Consider the following 20,617-nt stretch of genomic DNA (forward strand, 5'->3'; position numbering starts at 1 on the left):
CTTTTGTATTATGATTTAATTGCTTGGACATTCCTGATACTGCCTACTTACGATGGTACTCAAGTGTATGGATTTTATGACGTGGCTAAGCAAGTGGGTTTTTATATTCTATTAATGATCGCTGGATCAAGGAGTTTATGAGAAGCCATAGTTGAACAGTTCAGAGCAATGTTCATTTGATTAAAATCTTTGAGGGAGACTCTTGAGCCCATGAAATAAGTAAAATATTACTCGATAATTGAAAATGGAAGGCATGATCCATAGTGGTGACCGTGAATCTAGTAGCTTAGTTCAGAAGAGGAACAAATATAAGTAAAATAGAGAAATACTTGGCGCAATTTACCAAAAAAGAAATTAAAGCAGAGCTTTTCTTCCAAATTCAGTCGTGCTTCTTTTAATTTTTCCTTACAAATTGATGGGATGGGCCTATATAATTTATGCCGATTCTAAACGTCAACTGATGAATTTGCACTGAGAAGCTTGCGCAGAAATACAATCGGAGTGTTTGCCAAACCACTACCAAGGGGCGACCCAGCTTAAAAACGAAAACCTTTTTTAATTTGAAAAAACGTTTTCCCAATCTTTTCATGTTGCTTTTCCCGGGACTCTAACCTAGAAACACCTAGGAACCCGACAGCCGAAACGAGGAAAGTTTCGTTAATGTAAATACATTTGGGATGCATTACTTGAAAAGTAGGCATACGTTTAATAGTATCAGTTACAGTATCTCATAACCTACGATTGGGAATAGAACAAATTAAGTGGGGACCGAATCTTTACCAAAACATATTGCAGATAACAGTTTTCGAACAAATACCCAGTTTATCTTCTCTTAAATCTAAATATAAATGGTCACCAAATTTTAAACTTTGGCTGTGTTGGTGAGAGTAAAATTATCGTAGTGGCAGTGGTTAGTCGTTGATTAACAAGCAACAAAGCAAAACTTATCCACGCATATTTTTCAACACTCAAAAAACAAAAATCGATAATATGCTTTAAAAATATGTGCATGAGCGTTTGTTTGCAAAATATGTTTTTTTGAAATCCGCAAAACACACAATAGCCCTTTCAATGCTGCTACTCTGATTGTTCAGCGACTACCAAATAAAAGAGAATAATAAAAAGTGTGAAGTCAGAGCGAATAATTATTTCACTAGCTGACGACCTCTGACTTAAATCTGTTTTAGGTCAACTCGGTTTACGAAAATATAAAAGTAGATTTCTCGAACCCGTGATATGGCTATATACTTTCGCCGTCAGACCCATTCTAATATATAAGGCTATGGTGGCCGGCCACTGTCAAACAATATAACATTAAAAATATGAATAGAATTTAGCACCTAGTCTTCGGAGGGGTAGGAGAAGCACTAAAGTCATGTTCAACTGACTACTCCTAAACCAGCTACTACTGGATCTCAACATACGTCCAACTGCAACTTGTTCCAGAGTAAGACTTCATGAGTCAGGTTATTGAAACTCGAGGCATTACGGTCACAGTGGTATCTTAACAAGACGTCCTGGTGGGGATCATTCATCAGACTTTCACACGCCATTGTTAGGTTTTGACAGGAGACATAAAGTTAAGTTCCATTCGAGAGGAGCTTAAGGTTCAAAGGAAATACGCAATCTAGCCTTTCATGTATTAAATGGGCTTCGAAGTGGGAGCTGGTTTCAGGTTCGTATGATCATTATGTAACCCGAGAGACATGGAGATATGGTTCACTAACAAACTTCAGGAAGATACCAACCAACTCTGTAACTCAATTTTCTCATAGAAAATTGCTCGAACCGTAATAATCGCAGCAGAAAACCCGCTACATACCACAGAGGGCTAACAAAACCGTTCTCTTTACATGGCGACACGACAAACGTTATACATACAATGGGAGCGTGTTTATCCGCCTGCGTGAAAAATGCAAATCAATTCAATTAAACAAAACTTAAAAAAAAAAAAAAAGAATACAAAAAATTAATCAAAGCAGCGTGAGATGCAAGACTTTATAGATCTTCAGCATTTTTTTGCAGCCGCCTTGCAAAACAATAACTAAAGTTAATAAGGTAATTGTTAATTATATCGTTTAATGATACTTAATGATATGGCGAAGCGAAAAGGCCTTTTAGAAATGATACATCTCTATCTGTGGATAGGAGACACATTCACCAAGAGTTGGATCTTTGAGTCGAAGATCTTTCAAAAGTCTCTCCCTAAGACTAGCGAAAGCGCGATATATATGCTTTAATGGTTTAGGCGACAGCGAGATAGAGCAACATCTTAATACCTGATGTGTCATTATCTACTCGAGCCTATCTTGCACTTAATTTTCTTAAGTTAGGTTTGGTTGAATTTGCCGTCAAGAAATACCTTACACAGACTGAACGTGTTCATAGCATTACCAGACTTTGTTTGACGATAAAATGGAAACAGCAATTAGGTACCCGGACTTATATTAAATAACTCCGCCCTCTAGCGAAATAGTAAAAGTTTGCTAGTACTAACGGCTGTCTCGAGATCTGGCATGTCTGCTGGTACTAGTAGCTGGAGCTTTGACATCGCTATAAACATCTCTAACTGATAGTCCGAGACCCCACTTTGCTGAACAGGCACAGAACTTTTCTCTGTGTGTCGTGAACAAAGCAGTCAATCATCTACGATGGTCCCCTCCCTCTTTTAGCTCTCGCTTTCTCTTTGAACCATAAAAAACTAATAGTTAGCTTATCTCATCTTAATCTGGATTGACTGAGCTCCAGCTCAGCCATAATAAGATCGCACACTGTACTTTTACAATATTGTTTTTGAGATGCTCTTTTTCAACTCAGTTCGAACAGAATACGACTAGATACTATCGTGCGAACGAAATGTGAAGTGTTGCAAGTACAAGAATTTTAATCAACCGCTTAGCACCACAAAACAAATTCCAAAAACTTTAAAAAATAAAAAAGCGAAAAATAAGTTAAATCATCGTTCTTGTGTTGCCTTCAACGCGTGCGCACCACACAATAAACAAATTTCAACGTTTAGCTGCAACAACAGCAACAAATGCAAGCAAGGCAAGTGCCCGCAGAGGCAACAATGACAACCTGACTTGGTAAATTGGTGCAAGCAAGAATGGTAGTAAACAGCAGCGTCTCCAGCCAAAAAGCAATGAAACTAAACAACAATAATAGCAACAACAAAAAAATGCAAATACATTTTTTTGGTGCAATGTGTGTATTAGAGGTTTACGCTGATCGTTTTATCAGCGGCGTCGGCGTAGGCTCTATTATATACCGGCGGCGGCGGCGTAGGCGGTGCGCCGGCGTACGCCGGTGTTCTTACTTTAAAAAGCTTGATTTTTCTATTTAAAAAATAATATTTAGGAAAGGTTTTGTTTGTTAAGATCCGTTGTTTTTGCCTCAAGATCTCGCAGACCGTTCAAAAATTTTCAGGAGTAGCTCCTTACGGAGGGATTGTCCCTCGTTCACTTACTCCAGAGAGGCTTCGAACCTAACCCCGGTCTTTGGAATTGGTACTTCTGCGTCTGCTGAAAAGAAATAGAGATACATTAAATAGCCACACTTTTGTCTGCATATCTCGTGCAAAGCGTAGTTTCACCTAGGGTTAACTCCTAATAATCGTCGCGAACACAACTTCTTTAAATCATTTGTGGCTCCTTAGTGGTCACTCAAAAAGGCGACTTACGATTGCTTTAATGGTCTATTAATACTCATGACTGTCATAGCACAGGCCGCCTCCAGCGTTTTCGGCTGCTTTTAAGAGCTACAATTCCCGATGTGCGAACAGTAGCAATCCCTACAACCAGTCGCTACGATATTTTAGAATGAGAGTCGCCCGATTTTAAGTTCAAAATGTTTACTGCTGTTTTCCGGCCTTATGATATAACAACTCATTATGGATGACGGCGTAGTTCGAATGTCGTTAGTTCGACTGTCTTCGGAAAGCTTTTGCTTCACCACTTTGAGTGTTCTTGCGAAGGAAAAAGCCTCACCTGGTAAATATATGTGCCTACGTATTCACATTTGTAAAAGGAGCCGTAACGTGTAGGTGATATTTAAACTTGGTTGATAGGCTATAATCAATGTAATTCACTCCAAGGGACTAGTTTTGGATAGGACCGCCAACTTTAGGAAATGTCAAACCGGGAGACTTGGGTGTTGAAGGATGAAGTGTGAAAATCAAAATTAAAATTTCAGACGCTATTGTATAATTTCGCAAATAAACAACAGATGTTTGAATGTAAGCCCAAGCGATTTTTCAAACTCTTCGCATACATACATATATCCTCAACTTAAGTATGAGGTAAAAATCATTTCAATGGACTGTTTATGCCACTAAAATCTGCTAAAGGATTTTGCATCACTGATTTCGATTATTCTTTGAGCCAATCGCAATATAATATTTTCAAAAAAAATCGGCACCTTTTTTGGGTATTTTGGTTTTTTTTTACAACTTGAGGACAATTTGAAAACAATTTGAAACACCTTGGGTCATTTTATTTGAATTCATTGTTCATTATTAATTTTTTGAAAAAAATATGCATATACATTTATTATATAGCTTTTCTTTTAGTGTTTTGTTTTAATAACTTGGTGATTGGGTGATGGAAAGCCCGTGTTAAGCAAACATGGAAAACGCCTGTTTTTTTAAATAACTTTTGAGCATTTAGAACGAGTAAGATTTCGCAATTAGTTTCTTATAACTGGCAGTTATGCGCATCCGTTGATACCACTTTCGACCATATCCGACCAATTTGCGACATGAACAATAAATGGCATAAACAGTCTTAAACGAGTAGAAAATACAGTAACGCGCCGGACGCCGCCGCCGCGCCGATATTTTTGACTTTCGGCGGCGGCGTGCGAAAAACGACCCCAATCGGCGGCGGCGGCGGCGGCGGCGTTTATCGGCGGCGTATATCTCTAGTGTGTATGTGTCTGTTGCATAAATTAAATAGAACAGGCTTGAATGAACCAACGAACGCAGCACGCAATATTACGTACTTTAGCGAAGGATGTTTTGTTGTTATCCTTCGTTGTTTTTACTGCTGTTGTTGTTGCCGCTAAATGAATATCTACAGTCATTCCTTGAGCTCTTGAGCTCAACACGATCGTCTTTCGCTGGCTAGCCGCAATTTTGATGAACAAATTTACATTTTTATGCAAGGCGCACATTGATCATTTGCACATGCGCAACGCTGATGCTAACCAAGTTGTTGTTGTAATTTTTCTGTTTAAGAAAACGAAATTCACTTAACTTACAGCACAGGCGTTACGTTGACTCAATGTAATGCATTGAAGTGTGTAAGTGACGTTCAAAACGTCAGACAGACGAGCGTGCAATAACTGGAGCTCCTATGACGACCCGTAGCCAAGCAGCGCGACGCGTCACTGCAAAACCAGACGATGCGTATAAGTGCAGGTAAAACTGGTCTGCTTTACGTGTATTTAATATGAATGTAAATAAATATTTGTGTGTTTGTTCGCTGTTCGCTTTCAGCATGCATTCGCATTTATCTCTCTTCTGTACGCTGTGTCAAATTAACAAACAAAAACACCTCCGCTATATATTTATGCGCATGTCCAGAAATTAACATAAATTGAATTCAACTGTCCGCCCTCATGGTGTGCTGCTGCACTTAAACAATTCGGTCACATATTAGGACGACAAATACAACAAAACCGGCTAAAGCACTACTCATCTGATTCGCGTCCTATGGTAGGCTGAGTGCGGTTGTAATGAAAGCAGCAGCATTTAAGTGAATTCTACGAAATTTGTGGAGCTTTCTATACCTTCATCATTCACGGTTATTGGGCTTTGTCCAAAAGAAATGTTTTTTCCGATTTTTGAAGTTGGGACCGCACCAGAACCCATTACGTCAATTCTCGTATAAGAAAATGTAGCTCAATTTTTTCTGCTTTTTTCGGGCTTTGCGGAAGGAGTCAAAAATCTACGCTCTGACCGGGAGGGACTCTCCGAGTGTAGGACTCCCTTCTTCCTTGAACGGCTACCCACTAAAACCTCACACCCTACCTGGGCCGGTATTAGGCATATAACTTCGGGTGCTGGTAGGCGCAACGTGAGCTCCATGGCTAATCTCACGCTAATGGGCTAGGCATCCATCTTTTCGTTTGCTGTGGACCTGGCCTACTCAGACTCGCAGGCTGCTTGTTCCGAGTAGGTAAGCTTACTATTTAGCTCCAGATGCTTCAATGAAATGCGTGTTTTTGTGGATGACGATTTCCATTTGACAGGTTGCGACTACGTGCAACCACACAGATACATTCTGGCATGCCCAATCGAGGAAGATTGCCGTATGTAATATTCTAGAGATTAAGTTTTTACTTTCTTTGACCACGTATGGTTTCATGCACTAAATATCTGTCCCATGTTAGTCCCTCAAGCATGTCGTCCCCCGAATTAAAAGCACTTTTGACGTCTACCATCACCAATAAGTCTTATCAGTCTTATTCTGTGGCATGCCGTGAAGCAGTATAAAGATGCAAGGTTGGGGTTTCATTTCCATTTTGGAATGGGATCTAGCCATGCTGTTTTCCGTCTGGTTCAGAAAACTATATATTGGAGGCATTTTCTGTACATGTATAACACAAATTTCGGGAAGTTATTTGCAGCTAGAATTATTGCCTCCGCGGGTATTGCATCAGACCTTGGAGCTTTTCTGGGTTTCATAGTGCCCATGTTGGTTTTAAGCTATTCTTCCTTGAATTGTTCCACGTTGCAGTCTTTTTAGATGCGTCTCATGTAAATGTTTCTGTCTGTCTCTGACCGGGTTCATGAAGGTGAAAAGTTGCCATCCAGCATGGTTAGCATTCCAACAAATTTTATAGTAAGTAATACCTATAAGGCCACCTACCAAGACGAACAGCTTTCCAGCTAACTTTACAGATATTTGTCATAAAATAGTTTCTTGATCTGAGTATTAACCCTAATCCCATCCAATATAAACGCTTTTGTTGCAGACATACACCATGTGACTTCACTGGCGAGGCACTTTGTGGCTAGACGGATGAGGTCACCAAAGTGCTCAATCGCTACTTACCCACTGAAAGGAACTTTTGAAAATATCGTCTGTAACTGTGTAACCAAAATCTTTAGTTAGTCTTACATAGATCTACGTCGGTTGATGTTTCAAAACGGTTTCATAACAAGCCAAATATAACTAGACATTGTCCTTTGGTTCATTTAAAGGTGATCTGAAAGCGACAATACAAAAATGCTGCTTCTGTATAATCAGAAGAACACTTCCTAAAGGTTAAGGAAATCTTCAGATAATTGTGAGGTCTATTCTGGGATATGGATTCGGAAGGCTCCGATACTAAAACTTCTGGCATTTGCGCCACTTTTTCTTTACTTTTGGTTCATCTCACCATGCTTATCTTCAAATTAGTTTTTGAGAGCGAAAAATATCGAAAAAAATCTGCAAAGATACATCGGCCAGAAGAATTTTTCCATCAATAACTCAACTTCACTGAAGAACTCTATGTAAATGAAGCAGGAGTAACTAGAGTAAGGCAAAATCGACGCGCTTTGCAACAAATTCGATGTGAAAAGTAATACCACATTGGCTCACTGGGGCGCCAACAAATTAAAACGAAATGAAGTGCAAATGGAAATTGCAGATTTGCAAATGTTCTGCGAAGAAGACGCCACAGGAGTTGTTGTTGCTACTTCGGCTTCGGTTGCAGCACACCGCTGTCTTCTCCGCTTAGCCTCTCGTCAGTAATTGAACTACTTGCGCTGCCTACTGTATTTCTGCACCTATTTAAGCAAATTCATGCAACATGCAACGCATCACAGCAAGATGCAACAAAATTAATAACAACTATGGTTGACCACATGCAAATGTGATATGATTTTTGCGTGCTTGCCACAGCACACGTAAATATGTAAATGCAGTTCATGTTACTCATAACGACGCCTGTTTGTGGCAGCCATCAACGTTTATTGTTTCTGCTATTTTGCATGCTGTTGAGTAGCGTGTGGCAAGTACAAGTTGAGATGTTTCAAATTAAAAATTTTATACGCGCTCTACGCGAAGGTCAGTTGAGCTGCCATATTGAGCTTTAAATGTACCTATGTAGATAAATATATAGACAATTATATTATGTAAGTTCATACTACATATCAACTTATGTCTGCCACTTTTGTTGCATGTGTCATATTGCTATTATTTTTATCATTCATGTATTTGTTGCACCCAGTTAAAGCTACCGCCACTGCTCGTTTATAATTGTTGCAATGTATGTCGCGTTTATTTTGCTTATATAGTTGTTGTTGTATTAATATGCAAATGTGTCTGTTGCACGCATTTCCTCTGCCTATATCATTGCAAAACTCGCCAGCATTGCTTTTGTACATGATTGGGGCATGTCCTGCGGCGAAATTGTTGCATGCAACTGTTTAACTCCTATGCACTTGCTTTTTCTACAGTTTGCTTCTTATTTCCTTACTCTTCTCCTTCGATTGTTTTGTTTCTAGCTATAAAGCTGATAGCATGTTGCATGCAATACACGATTCTGTTGTTCTCGTATAATTTGCATGCAATCTAAGCGCATTGAGCAAAATTTACCTGTAATTCAATGCTGTTACTTCGTTTTGTTGTTGTTTTTTACTTTTATACTTTCTAACTGAACTATCCGAAATCATTATTACTATACCCTGTAGTGCTTAAAACCAGCGTTAGTATTATAGCTTCGTTTATAATGGCGACTTGCAATATCAAGTGAGTTTTCTTCCTTGAAACCCTTGACGTAAGAAACGTTTCAAAAACGCGAAATGGGCAGACATGGCTGCGCCTTGGAGCAGCTATTCCATATCTCACACGGCCTTCAGCGCATCATCAGAAGCTATCTCAGTAATCGTGTGATTATATGTCATACATCAGTGGACCCGCGGGTCAAAAGTTTCCATCCGAAGTTAGAGTTGACGTGTAGAACATCAGTAGGGATGCAATTTTCCATCTTGAAATGCGCGAAGATTCATACTTAGTCGGATACGTAGACGCCCTTGCCGGAGTCATTACAGCCCAAAGCACAGAAACCGCACAAAAAGAGCTCAAGAAAGTCATGATGCGCCCAAGGAAGTGGCTAGTATCAGAAAAAAAAACTGAGCTGAAACTGCTCACAGTAGGGCACATGCCGCTAGAAGCTGATTGAGAGACATTCTCTGCATAGATAACATCGAAGAAGGTACTCAAATATTAAGGTGTACGGTTAGACTCCCGAGATCTTTTCTAAGATCATACAAAGCCTATGATATAAAACTCATAAAGTGGCTCATATTGCTGAAGTGAGAAGATATTAGGCTCATGATGGGCATATTAACTGGACACAGTCTTCTGGTGTCCTATGCTGATAAGTTAGGCCTCGTCAGTAACAGCAGGTGTAGGAAATGCGAGCTGCGTACTGTGTTCGTGTCCTGCGCTCGCCAGGTCAAGGCTCCAGTTAGAAGGGGCGGCAAAATTGCAGAGTGGCCCTAGCGTGGGCGATGGTTCCAAAAAGGGTATGTTTTTTAGTTCACCAACACACGATTGGATTGCAATGGCGGCATTAATGGTACATTTGGGCTTTCTCATGCCTTCCCGAAAAAAGTGTCATGATGGTTCGAGACTGACTAACATCTGAAGAAAAATATTTGGCGACATTTAAGCATCCGTCCATCCATCTGTTCGTATGGTGTTTCGAAAGTCGGGCTAGTGCCAAACTGTGTTGTTTCCATAGCGTAACGCATCCGTATCCAACAACCAATTATCCACATCTGTAACAAACCATACAAACGTTAACACTTCAGCTCGATAGGCTATAATTTGCTTGCCTTATTTCCGCTAAAGTTAGCTATTGACCTCTGATTACTGAATTTGACGGCCAGTAAGCTGCTGTCAAATGGAATGTATTTCAAACGGTTTGAGAACTGCAGGCTTTTAGTTGGATTGATTTTCAGATTAGAGCATCTCCTAACACCTTTAGCCATAAAAAGAGTCAGTCCTGAAGTTTCCCAATCTACATACATATTTTTCCATAACATAAGTTGGCCTCCTATTTTCAAATAACGGGCTTAGAGATAGAGAGTCGGAACCTTGATATAGGCGCGATAGAGATTCCTATGGTTGAGGCTCTTGCAACTTTGTACCCGTCAGAGTCATTTATCGTAAGCGGTCCCATATCTGACAAGCTCAACAGGTTTATGGGGCCGCAAGAAAGATTATGATGCACCTTGGAAGGAGGCTCATAGACGAAGCTGACTTAAGCTTTAGTAGTATACCCACTGCAGACTTTAGACGTGGTATGCTAAGCGGGAGAATAGTGTTAGCTTTGACGACGTGTTATCCTTTTGTTATGTAAAGGCTTGTTATAAAAAAGTGCGATTTGCCATCGGAAAGTTTTCGATTTACTATCGAAAAGGTATCGAACTGTTATCAAAAATATATCGACTTATAATCGATTTTTTATCGAAGATTTATCGCAAATTGAAAGATTATCAATTTGTCAAATCTATCGATTTTGTATGCAGAAGTCATACTTTTCTCATCGGAGTGTTACGAATTTATTATCGGCGTTTTATCCACAACTCTTCGGCCCTTTATGAAGTAGATACCGACAAAACTTCGAAACAAATCGATAACACGTATGTCGACCGTCCTTTAGCAATTAGCGGATAATAGCACTATTACTAAAAAGGCAGTTGGCTAACTTATATTTGGGTTTTGTATTCAAACCTGTTGTGTAGTAAATACCAACGGGTGGGTTTCACTGTAGGGTAGCAGCTGTGTATCGTTTTTTTTTTGTTCTTGCTGCGCTTTATGTTGTTCTTGTTCACATATCTTGCTTCATAATCGCAGCAATTTCCCACCAGCACGCCTTTGCAGTTTCTCAAACCGCGTAAAATTTTTAATATACAATTTTTTTTTCTTAATTCATTCTCCTTTTTCTTTCTCTTTATCCTTCTCAGTTTTAAAATCTTAACTTCTACACTTCAATTAAAGTTTAAAGTCTTCATTAACCTCATTTAGTTTCCACTTTTGCAATTTTCGATAATTTCGTCGCGCGATAACACCAAATGTCCAATCAATGTGGACGTGCCACATTTTGCGGCAAGTGGCAACACCTACCTATTTGATAATGCTTTCGTATTTAATGCACGCATCGCACGCACTGACATGTGTCAATATGTAAGTTGTTTTTATTTTTTTGATAATAAGTTGTTTCTGTAAATATTCAAGTGTTTTCCTTTTGTTGTTGTCGTTGCTGTTGTTGGTTGTGCGGCAATTGAAGTAGATAAGCTCACGTTCGCTTGCGGCGTACGTGGCGTGGGCTGCTCAAACTAAACTAGCGATGCTTTTTTTGGATTTCTCTTTTTTTATATTTTTAAAAATTTTTGCATTTTTTTCATGCATCGAGAAAAAAGAAATAGGAACAACTACGCTTAACGGATTTTCAACTTGTTTACACACATTTTGATATGAACATTTCTGATAAGGCGATCAGGCTCCTTAACATATGTAGTTGTTGTTGATATTTAAGTTGTATGACGTCCCTCTTACAACACTTACGCTACGTGTTTGACACTTGAAGTTTGCGCTTATCGCTGATGTCGGCAGACACTTAAGACGCGCCTTTTACCTCAACTGCGTCATTTAACCCAACTCAGTTTGGTTATTCGACTTGCGCTCTGTTCGAATTGAACGATCAACGGCCAACGCAACTGATTATGAAATATCCTGTATAAATGAAATCTGCTGCCCAATTGACGAGCGATAACAACTGTGAAGTCTAAAGTGTCTGATGTGTTTGAAGTGTCTGCGACTTACTCAGCGTGAATGTATCCAATATTCCGTTTTTGCGTAATATTTTTGACGAAGCTTAAAATGTTTGGTTATACCTCAATGCAAATATGGTTAGGTCAGGTTAAAATAAAATAACTGGTATGAGAAGTTGCAGTTGAAGTAGTGTCCTAAACGGTAAGTAACCCTTACTCACGGATCGAACCACTCCGTGGAGTCAATTAATTTATCTATTGCTCTTATTTCGAGCTAAAAAAGCCCTGAGAGATTGTTTAAAGACGGTTGTCCGAGAGCATTCAGCATCCTTCTACTCAGTGCCGGATAGTGGCACAGAAGATGTTACACGCTTTCCTCCCCCTTACAATATATTTGTAGCAGCGGCAGTGATTGTAAGCAACAGTGACTAATGAGAAAACTTACTAAAGACGAAAGCCCCGACTTATTCAGGGTCAAAAGAGTGTTAGTGCTTTCTTTGTTATAGAAGCGCCAAATCTTCATTGATGAGTGCAATGTAGAAAGAGCCGATCAGAGCATACTTGCTCTGCTAAAAGTTTTCGTGCTCTCACAGAATTTAAAAGAGACCATGGGTATACCTATCGGACCATTTTCGGAAATATGTGGGTGGTCGTACCCCTTTTGGCCAGCTTATCAGCCATACAATTTCCTACAATATTTCTGTATCCAGGTACGCAAGTTATCATGTGGTATTTCACCACTTCTTGCATTCCTCCAACTGCAAGTTTCACTAATTCGCAAGGTCGCATTATGACAGAAAGACAATTTTCACAAATCCAGTGGAGATTGGTGCCGGCAAGCATTGAGTGCCTCTGTCGGAGTGGAGACAAGAGCCACCAAACCAGTAGACCACACAGTAGAACTGGGCATACAACGCCTCTTTAGATACAGTGTACTTTTTGGAGACTAACCTCACGAGACACCGATTTGCCATAATGTCACTTTCATCCAGAATGACTTCCATATACTTGACGTTATTGCTGAAAACCGTGGTCTCGGCCGCCAATCTTGGGCGTAGAAGACTCGGCGGTTTATACCCTCTTTTGAAGAGAGCCAGAGGGGTGATATCCGGTGCCGATCTTCTTGATTAGTTACAATCTACAGTAGATTTAATTGCAAATTGTTGAAGGGAATTTGCAAATAATAGCATAAATGTTGAGTTGAATCAAATTTTCCGCCGGAACTCTCCTAAATGCTAACGGAGGCATCCTCATACTTAATTTAAGTAGCAATGTTCCGTATTATGAAACCCCAGTAGTGCACATCAAGAAGATATGCCATGGTTGTTCTATATGCCGATTTTCATCCTTGTTGAGGTATGAATTATCATTTAAATTCGGTTGATATACTGCAGTGCTTTACCTTTGTGATGAAATGGTGGGAATGTCTCGAAAACGTCTAAAAAATGCAACTCTGGCTTGCTTTATGCAAGGTTAGAATAAATTCAACCATATAAATATATAACATCAAGAGTTATATAGCGCAAAACTAAACCCGCGACCAACGTTGGGCACCAAAATTCTTATTTCAGGGCTTTCTTCTGAAAGAGCTGCTGGATCGAAGGACGAATAGTGTCAGTTGGCCGCAATTTTTGCACTACCTCTACTAGCTACCATGTCCTCTCGTTCTTTCATTCTTCGATCTATTCATATCTACGCATCTGTAAAATATTTCTTAGTCGTAAGCGCTGTCAGTTTATGTGTATAACCAATTTATTAAAAAACTCAATGAAATATGAAGGAACCCAAAAAACTTCTTGAGCAAATTTATATTACCCTTTTAGTATTTACAGAAAAATCATCCATATCTTAGGAGTAATTGCAAAAATGGCAGCTAAAATAAAAATAATGAAGCATTGCTATCCTGCCATTTCCTGAATAACTTTTTTCACGTTTGCCGGGGACGCGCTCATGAATTTTAAACAATTTAAAATACTAGATTTATGGCAAGAGCTCAAAGCTCGAATAAAAATAGTAAAACGGCTTGTGTAATAAAAACAGGCAAGGAACACAAAATCGAATCATTCAGCGGTAAACGAATGTGTCAGCCGACAACAAAATGAATAATCTGCAAAATGAGCTTCATAGGTGGCCTTGACAAAAGCCGTGGAAAGAGGGAAGCGCATAACTAAACAAAACAGGCACACCACTGTGTGGACGTGGCGACCACCGGAATGTGCGAGGTCTTGGCCATGACAATGACACTGATGCTAATAAGCATGCAAGAAAAAGTCTAGCATCAAACAAAAAAGAAGAACAACAATAAACGCGTAATAACAAAAAGCAATAACCACACTACGCTGAAGACGACTGACTTTGAACCACGACCAATGTGACTAGCGAATGATAAATGTCAACGCGTCTGATGTAAAAGAATTAAAGAATTCTTTGACGCAAGATAAACTAAATGAAAAAACAAAAACAGTGAAGGGATAGGAAGTGGCAGAGCGGAAAGAAATAGGAAAAGCGATTTATACGGACAACAGAATTGAAGATTGAAGACTGAGCTGAGCTAAGCTGAGTGGAGTGCACTCAGCGCTGACACATAATCCTTTAAATATTTTAAGGCATTTACAATGATGGGGGAATGAAATGGAAACAAGAGGATCGCAGCTAGCGACCTCTAGTACTACCACCACACGTGTTTTAGAGCATGGCATAGAACCGAAAACTTAAATGCAACCGTTTTAAACCGAAGTTCGTTTTTAGCTAATAGTTGTGTTGCAAGAACAAGGGTCCGTATTAAGCTGACTTCAGCTTTGTATGGGCAGGTCGAAGCTTTCATGAAAATTCATACAAAGGTACATTGGCCTTGTTTTTCGAAATCAGAACAGAAATCGTAGAAAAGAACTCACAGTTCAGTAACCTGAGGTTAAATACAGTACGGCAGTGTAAAGGGTGCACTATGAGCTCGGCCAGCCGAATTACCTTCCTCTAATTTGGGCGCCGTGTATCGTAAGGTACACGGAAATGAGATGGCTGAGAACGATAAGCCCTAATACTGAATATTAATCCCTTATGTTCAGGAAAATATAAAAATTAAAGTACTAGCCTGACCAGTGCGGCAACAATAACCATGTTGAATCTTCTACGCCGTCCAAACCCCTTACTTCCTAAGAAAGTTTAGCCATCAAAGCCTCGCCTGCTATTGTGTTGGAGAAGCTTCAAATAAAGCGGAGCACGCTACATCACACAACGGCTGCTGCCGCGTGACTAATAATCATACGAATAGAAGGTATAGAGGCTCTTCTTCCCGCGAAGGTATATATGTGGTGAAGTTCTGTCAGTGAATGCTGGGTAGCGGTACATTCGTCGAAATATATTCCTAATATTCCTCACGAACCGGTTGCTTTCTCTAATGAACTTAAACTGGAGTGAAATATCCATCATCCAAACCTCTGCCATATTATTGAAAACCCGTGTGCCAGAAAATCTGAGTTGTATTTTCTGTGGTCCTGAACTTCGCCAAAGGAAGTGATTGATTGACTCCCCTTACTCATCAAACTCACATCTTCTGCAGGGGAAGCTTGTTGGTTTACCCCACATTCGTAACATCGGTGCAATAGCGCAATGACCTGTGATGGCAGCCAAAAGTACTCTCACTTCAGATTTGTTTAGATTGAGAAGGAAACAAGTTCCATTCCTAACTAAAAAAAAACCATAGGCACATTGAAACTTCGTAATCACTCAAGTTGGTCCACAGCAAGTCCGTTACCCTAATCTTATATTCCTCGATTTTTTTCAGAAGGTAAGCCAGAGGTAGTCATGTGAAGCTTTCCGCCTCGCTTATATCCACTTCAGACCGTTTACTGGCCATCACATCCGTGTGAACTCACTCCCTTTAATATCGTTGTGCCCAGGGCACCACCAAAGGGAAACTTTGATATGTCTTATGAACTTCGTCACGTAGAAATGTAATGCCTTTACGACTGTCGAATATGGATCTTTATATTGGTGTCTGGGACCATACTGTTCTGTGGCATCTAGATGCTCTCTCCATGGCAATTGTTTTACCTGCAGATGCTTTGTGTACATTCCAGCTCCATTCCGCCTTTCCAATTTAGAGCCGTTTGTATATATTGTAATGCTCCTACAACTCCCATTCCCCCTTCGAATGATATTTCATGGTGTGCATCTGAAAGTCAATAACCGATATGAAATAGTCGATGTCAGTCGTTAGGTCAGTTATAATCCTATTATGACGGGGCAACAAGTGACAAATTACGTTTAACCCCATCGAGATAACCAAACCGAAAACGGAATAAAACCAAATCTGTAACTGAACTGAAAAAATTTGCAAAAATCGTTACCCAAACAGTAAAGAAACTTGAATTTAAAATGAAACATTTTACAACTGAGACCGGAACAAAAACGGAACTAAAACCAATATCGCAATTATTTCAAAAACCGAAATAGGAACAAAATCCATGATGAACGATCATGAAATAGTTTCGAAGAACGAACCCCACACTGATTAGGAAGCAATATTGAAAACTGAAACCAAAAACGAAACGAATACGAAACAAGTTCAACTTTGAAGTTTATAACCTACATTATGAAAATTCTAAATTAAGGAAGTAGAAACGAAAACGAAACACTTTGCATAACCGAGACAAGAAAATCGAAATAATTTTGAAAAACGTAACTTATTCGTAAGTAGATAAGTTTAAGAGAACACGTAAATAAAACACACATTAAAAACCCGAAGCCAAAAAATTTCGGTGGCACTCCTTGCTTTAGAGCTTGTGAGCTTTGTTTGCAACACTTGGCGGCCCAAAAGAATTCCAAAGCGACTGAAATTAACGTTTTTGTTTGGTTGAAAAGAGTTTAAAGGTTGCTTTTGTTGTATACTCCTCAAGTCTCTTCTAGCTTCTCCACTGTACCAATATCAACACTGTATCCTCATCCTCTCTCGCCTTCCGTCTCTGAAAGCCAAAGCAATTATTGATAGATTATTTACTGTCAGCATGTCCATTATGACAATGAGATATGGTATGACACTAAATGAATGAAAGAACGGATGATGGGATGATTGTATGGCTAGCTGCCAGGAGCGGCGACAGTTGGGATGATGACGCTATTACTATTGGTTCGAGCCAAAGAATGTGAGAATGTGATAAAAGGAAAAGTAAGTAAGCGATTTGTTCTTCTTTTTCTATATGGGGAGGGCAATATGTATATAAGTTTAGAGAACTCGCGCTTGTTCGGCAGCTATTAATCATGGTGCTAAGTAATTCTTAAGTTATGACGCTGGTTATTGAGTTTGCTGAAAAGTAATTAGAAATATTTAAGTGCTTCTTTCAAAAGACTTCAATAAGAAAGACTCGTAAACGAGGAGACGTTTCGGTATTTGCAAAAGCCGAACCACTCGCAATACTTTCTAGTAGGATAAGAAGCACCTGGAGTCTGTAATGCTATTCTTTTGATTAGCTTAAATGTTGTAAAAACTGAACTTCAAAAATCGCAATTGCAGTTGGGCTGTGCTCCCACTGTCATTCCAAAAGCTGGGAAAAGCTCTCATGTCTCTCCAAAAGACTTAAGATTAATCAGCCTACCTCCCTTCTTTCAAAAACGCTGGAACGAATCATTGATCTTTACGTTCAACTTAATGAGAGGAGTTCTCAAAAATGAGTTTATCAGCAGTTTGTTGGAAGGCAGAAGTGTAGCGGTACTATGAAGGTGAGCGACTGCTCAAAAAGAGGTGAGAAGCGGCACGCGACAGGGGAATGTTTTAACCCCTTATTTGGAATGGGTAAAGAGCAAATTTTTCAGGGTATTGAGTACACTGACAGATGTTCTACATGGTTATCTAGGTGTCGCGATCAAAAGATTATGCGAATTCGCTGTCAACTCTAGAAAAATGGAACGCATTTTGTTTACACAGATGTGAAATAATCCTGAATTTAGACCACCCTCAATTGGGGGAGTACCGCTTATGTCGTCAGAGAGGGTTAGTTACTTTTGAACCCTTCTTGACAGGACGACGACTTCGGTTCCCGTATACTTCTGTCGGTGAACAGTAGGCAAATACTGGGAGCTTTCTGCAAGGGTGGTACATTGGCTAAACGAGTGGAGATTCTAATATGGTTGAGGCCACTAGACACTTCTTCCACGGTCAAAAGGTTGGAAGCAGTACAGTAATTGGCAATGGTTGGAATAAACGCGGCATTTCGTGAAACACCTCACTGCCACTAAACGCATATGCTAAGTCTGTACGGCTTCATGAGGCGGGATAGACGCTTGTGAATTTCGGGCACTCCAGCATTCTGGCCGACTTCGACTTCATGATTGTTAAGATAGACTACTATGACCCTGGTATCCTCCCTTATTGCCACGTTCATCGCTCATGATTAAGCCGAAAATTGGGCTGACCGACCACTCCAGCGCGTGCCAGATTGGGATTGCCACCTTAAAGCATGCCGTAGATGAGACGCTATCCGGCGCTATAACTATAAGGGGATTTAACATCTACTCGTATAGTGAGGTGTCTATCAAAGCGCTAAGCCCTGCCCCTGTGATATCGAGAGGTGTGAGGTATTGATTGACCTAACTTGCGGTGGTAGCAAACTATTTTTTGATAACAATCATACTGGTGACAGGGCATAAGAATTTCCGTAGCAACTGTCAGGTTGATCGCTGGTTCCCGGCAAGTATGGGTAAATTGAGCATGCCCCCTCGAGATAACTTAGCAAGCGCTGGGATGAAACCACCCTTTGCCACGTGTCGAGATCTTTCTGGCCCGTTGTTCGCGTCTAGAGGTGCTACTATTGTACCAAATCCCACTTACCCTTTTTTTTGGCCGTATGGGAATCCATGCAGCACACCTTAACGTACTTGATATCCACAGTGAATTTACCTGTAAGGAAGACGCTGAGGTGGAATTATCCAGCCAGGACGAGGTCTAAATATCTCGACCGGGACATATTGGACTTTTTGGAGGAAATTTCTCAGATCAATGTGTGCTTCTTTCGTAGCTTTATCTCTGACTCGCAGCTATACGCTCAATAACTGAAAGCTGGTTTTACCGTTAAAGTATGTGGTAACGCAACAGACCTACACAAAAGTGTCTTAGTGAGCTGTTGATTGAATAGTCAGCTGCCATCCAACCTAACCTAACTAGCCTGACCTACTATCTCTTTTGATGCACCAATGTTTTGATTTAGATGCGCCTATCTATTCTATCCTTTCAAAGATATTAGGCACTTTGTTCCAGACACCAATGACACATATGTATAATTGAAACACAAATTCGGTAAGCGAGTAAAAAGCCATTCGACTTTATGGAGTTGCGAACTTGCAAATAGAACGTGCCGCACTAGAACTTAAGTCAATGAACCAAATTATCACAAATTCGATTTACTCTCGTCCAACCAATAAATTATGACAATTCAAACAATTACATAAAGACTCTCAAGCCGGAACTACGAGCCAATTGATTACTACAACTAAAATATCAACGTACGGCATGATAAGCGAGTTAGTGCTTGTGAGTAATTTGGTATGTGACGAGCCTAAATGACATCAACGTCCAGCGTAAAAGATAATGCGTAACCAATCATGATGTTCTAATGCTCTTTAACAGCAAGCAGACTTCTTGTCCCAAAACAAGCTTTTGAATTGTCACTAATAGGCGCATTTAACTCACGTCGCAATTACTAAACGTGCAATAAATAGTTAATGTTGTTGTTGTACATACATATTTTATTATCGTTTATGGCTTGGCGACTTGCTGGTAGGTGCTTGAATGCTTTTTTCCTTTTGTTACTGGCAGTAAAATTTTACGCACAATTGCGCGTGTAGAAGGCGCATAAGTCAGACGTAGCTTGCAGTATTTTGACTTTAAGCGGTGTCTAGATGGTGCGGTAGTTTCATCAGCGTGCTCCACCTACCACTTCGAAGATGATGGGTTCATACCCCGGGAAAAGCAACATCAAAATTGTTAACAATTAGAAGAAAATTTTTCTAAGCAGGATCGCCCCTCGGTGGTGTTTGGTAAGGACTCCGAATGTATTTCTGCCATGAAAAGCTCTCAGTGAAAACTCATCTGCCTTGCAGATGCCGTTCGGCGTCGGCATAAAACAATTAGGTGCCGTCCCGCCAATTTTTAGGGAAAACTTTGAAAAAGCACAACGCAAATTGGAAGTGAAGCTCGGCCTAAAATCTCTTCGGAGGTTATCGCGCATTATATTTATTTCTAGGCAGATTTATCCTAGTAAGCAAACTGAACAAACTTGCTATTAAATTATTTGAAATTTTCTTAAAGCATTCATTATTTTAAGAAGTAGTTGGAAGTAGAGCTTAAAACTCTAATAGTCTCTCATTTGCTGAGCACTGAGCGCTGACACTTCCAAAAAAAATGTCGTCAAAAGCATTTGACAATCAGCCCACAATGAAGTCTCAATTACGCTTAAATTTTTTTAATTAAGCATTTGGTTGACCTTTCGCAGAAGTTGAGTTTACATTAAAACCCAAGTTTACATTGATTTGTGCTTAATTTGTTGCAAAAAAAGTTTATGTGAATGAGAAAAATTTGACTTTGTAATACCCGGAATATAGCACCTAGATAGCTCGTCAATCATGTGAGCCAATCATGCATGCAAGATTGACTACAGTGATTGACTGAATGTGGAATTTTTCTACGCAGAATTTTTCCTGCGAAATCCATGAGCTCTGAATTGGTCTAGAGTCTAGACTCTATGATTTCTAGTGACTAACTGACATATTTCCTACAACTTCACAATAATTAACACATTAAGAACTTATTTCTAGTTTTATCTAAACAAACTTTGCACTTCAAATCAAAACTGC

Source organism: Eurosta solidaginis, chromosome 3, assembly GCF_040869045.1.
Source record: "Eurosta solidaginis isolate ZX-2024a chromosome 3, ASM4086904v1, whole genome shotgun sequence".
Lineage (NCBI taxonomy): Eukaryota > Metazoa > Arthropoda > Insecta > Diptera > Tephritidae > Eurosta > Eurosta solidaginis.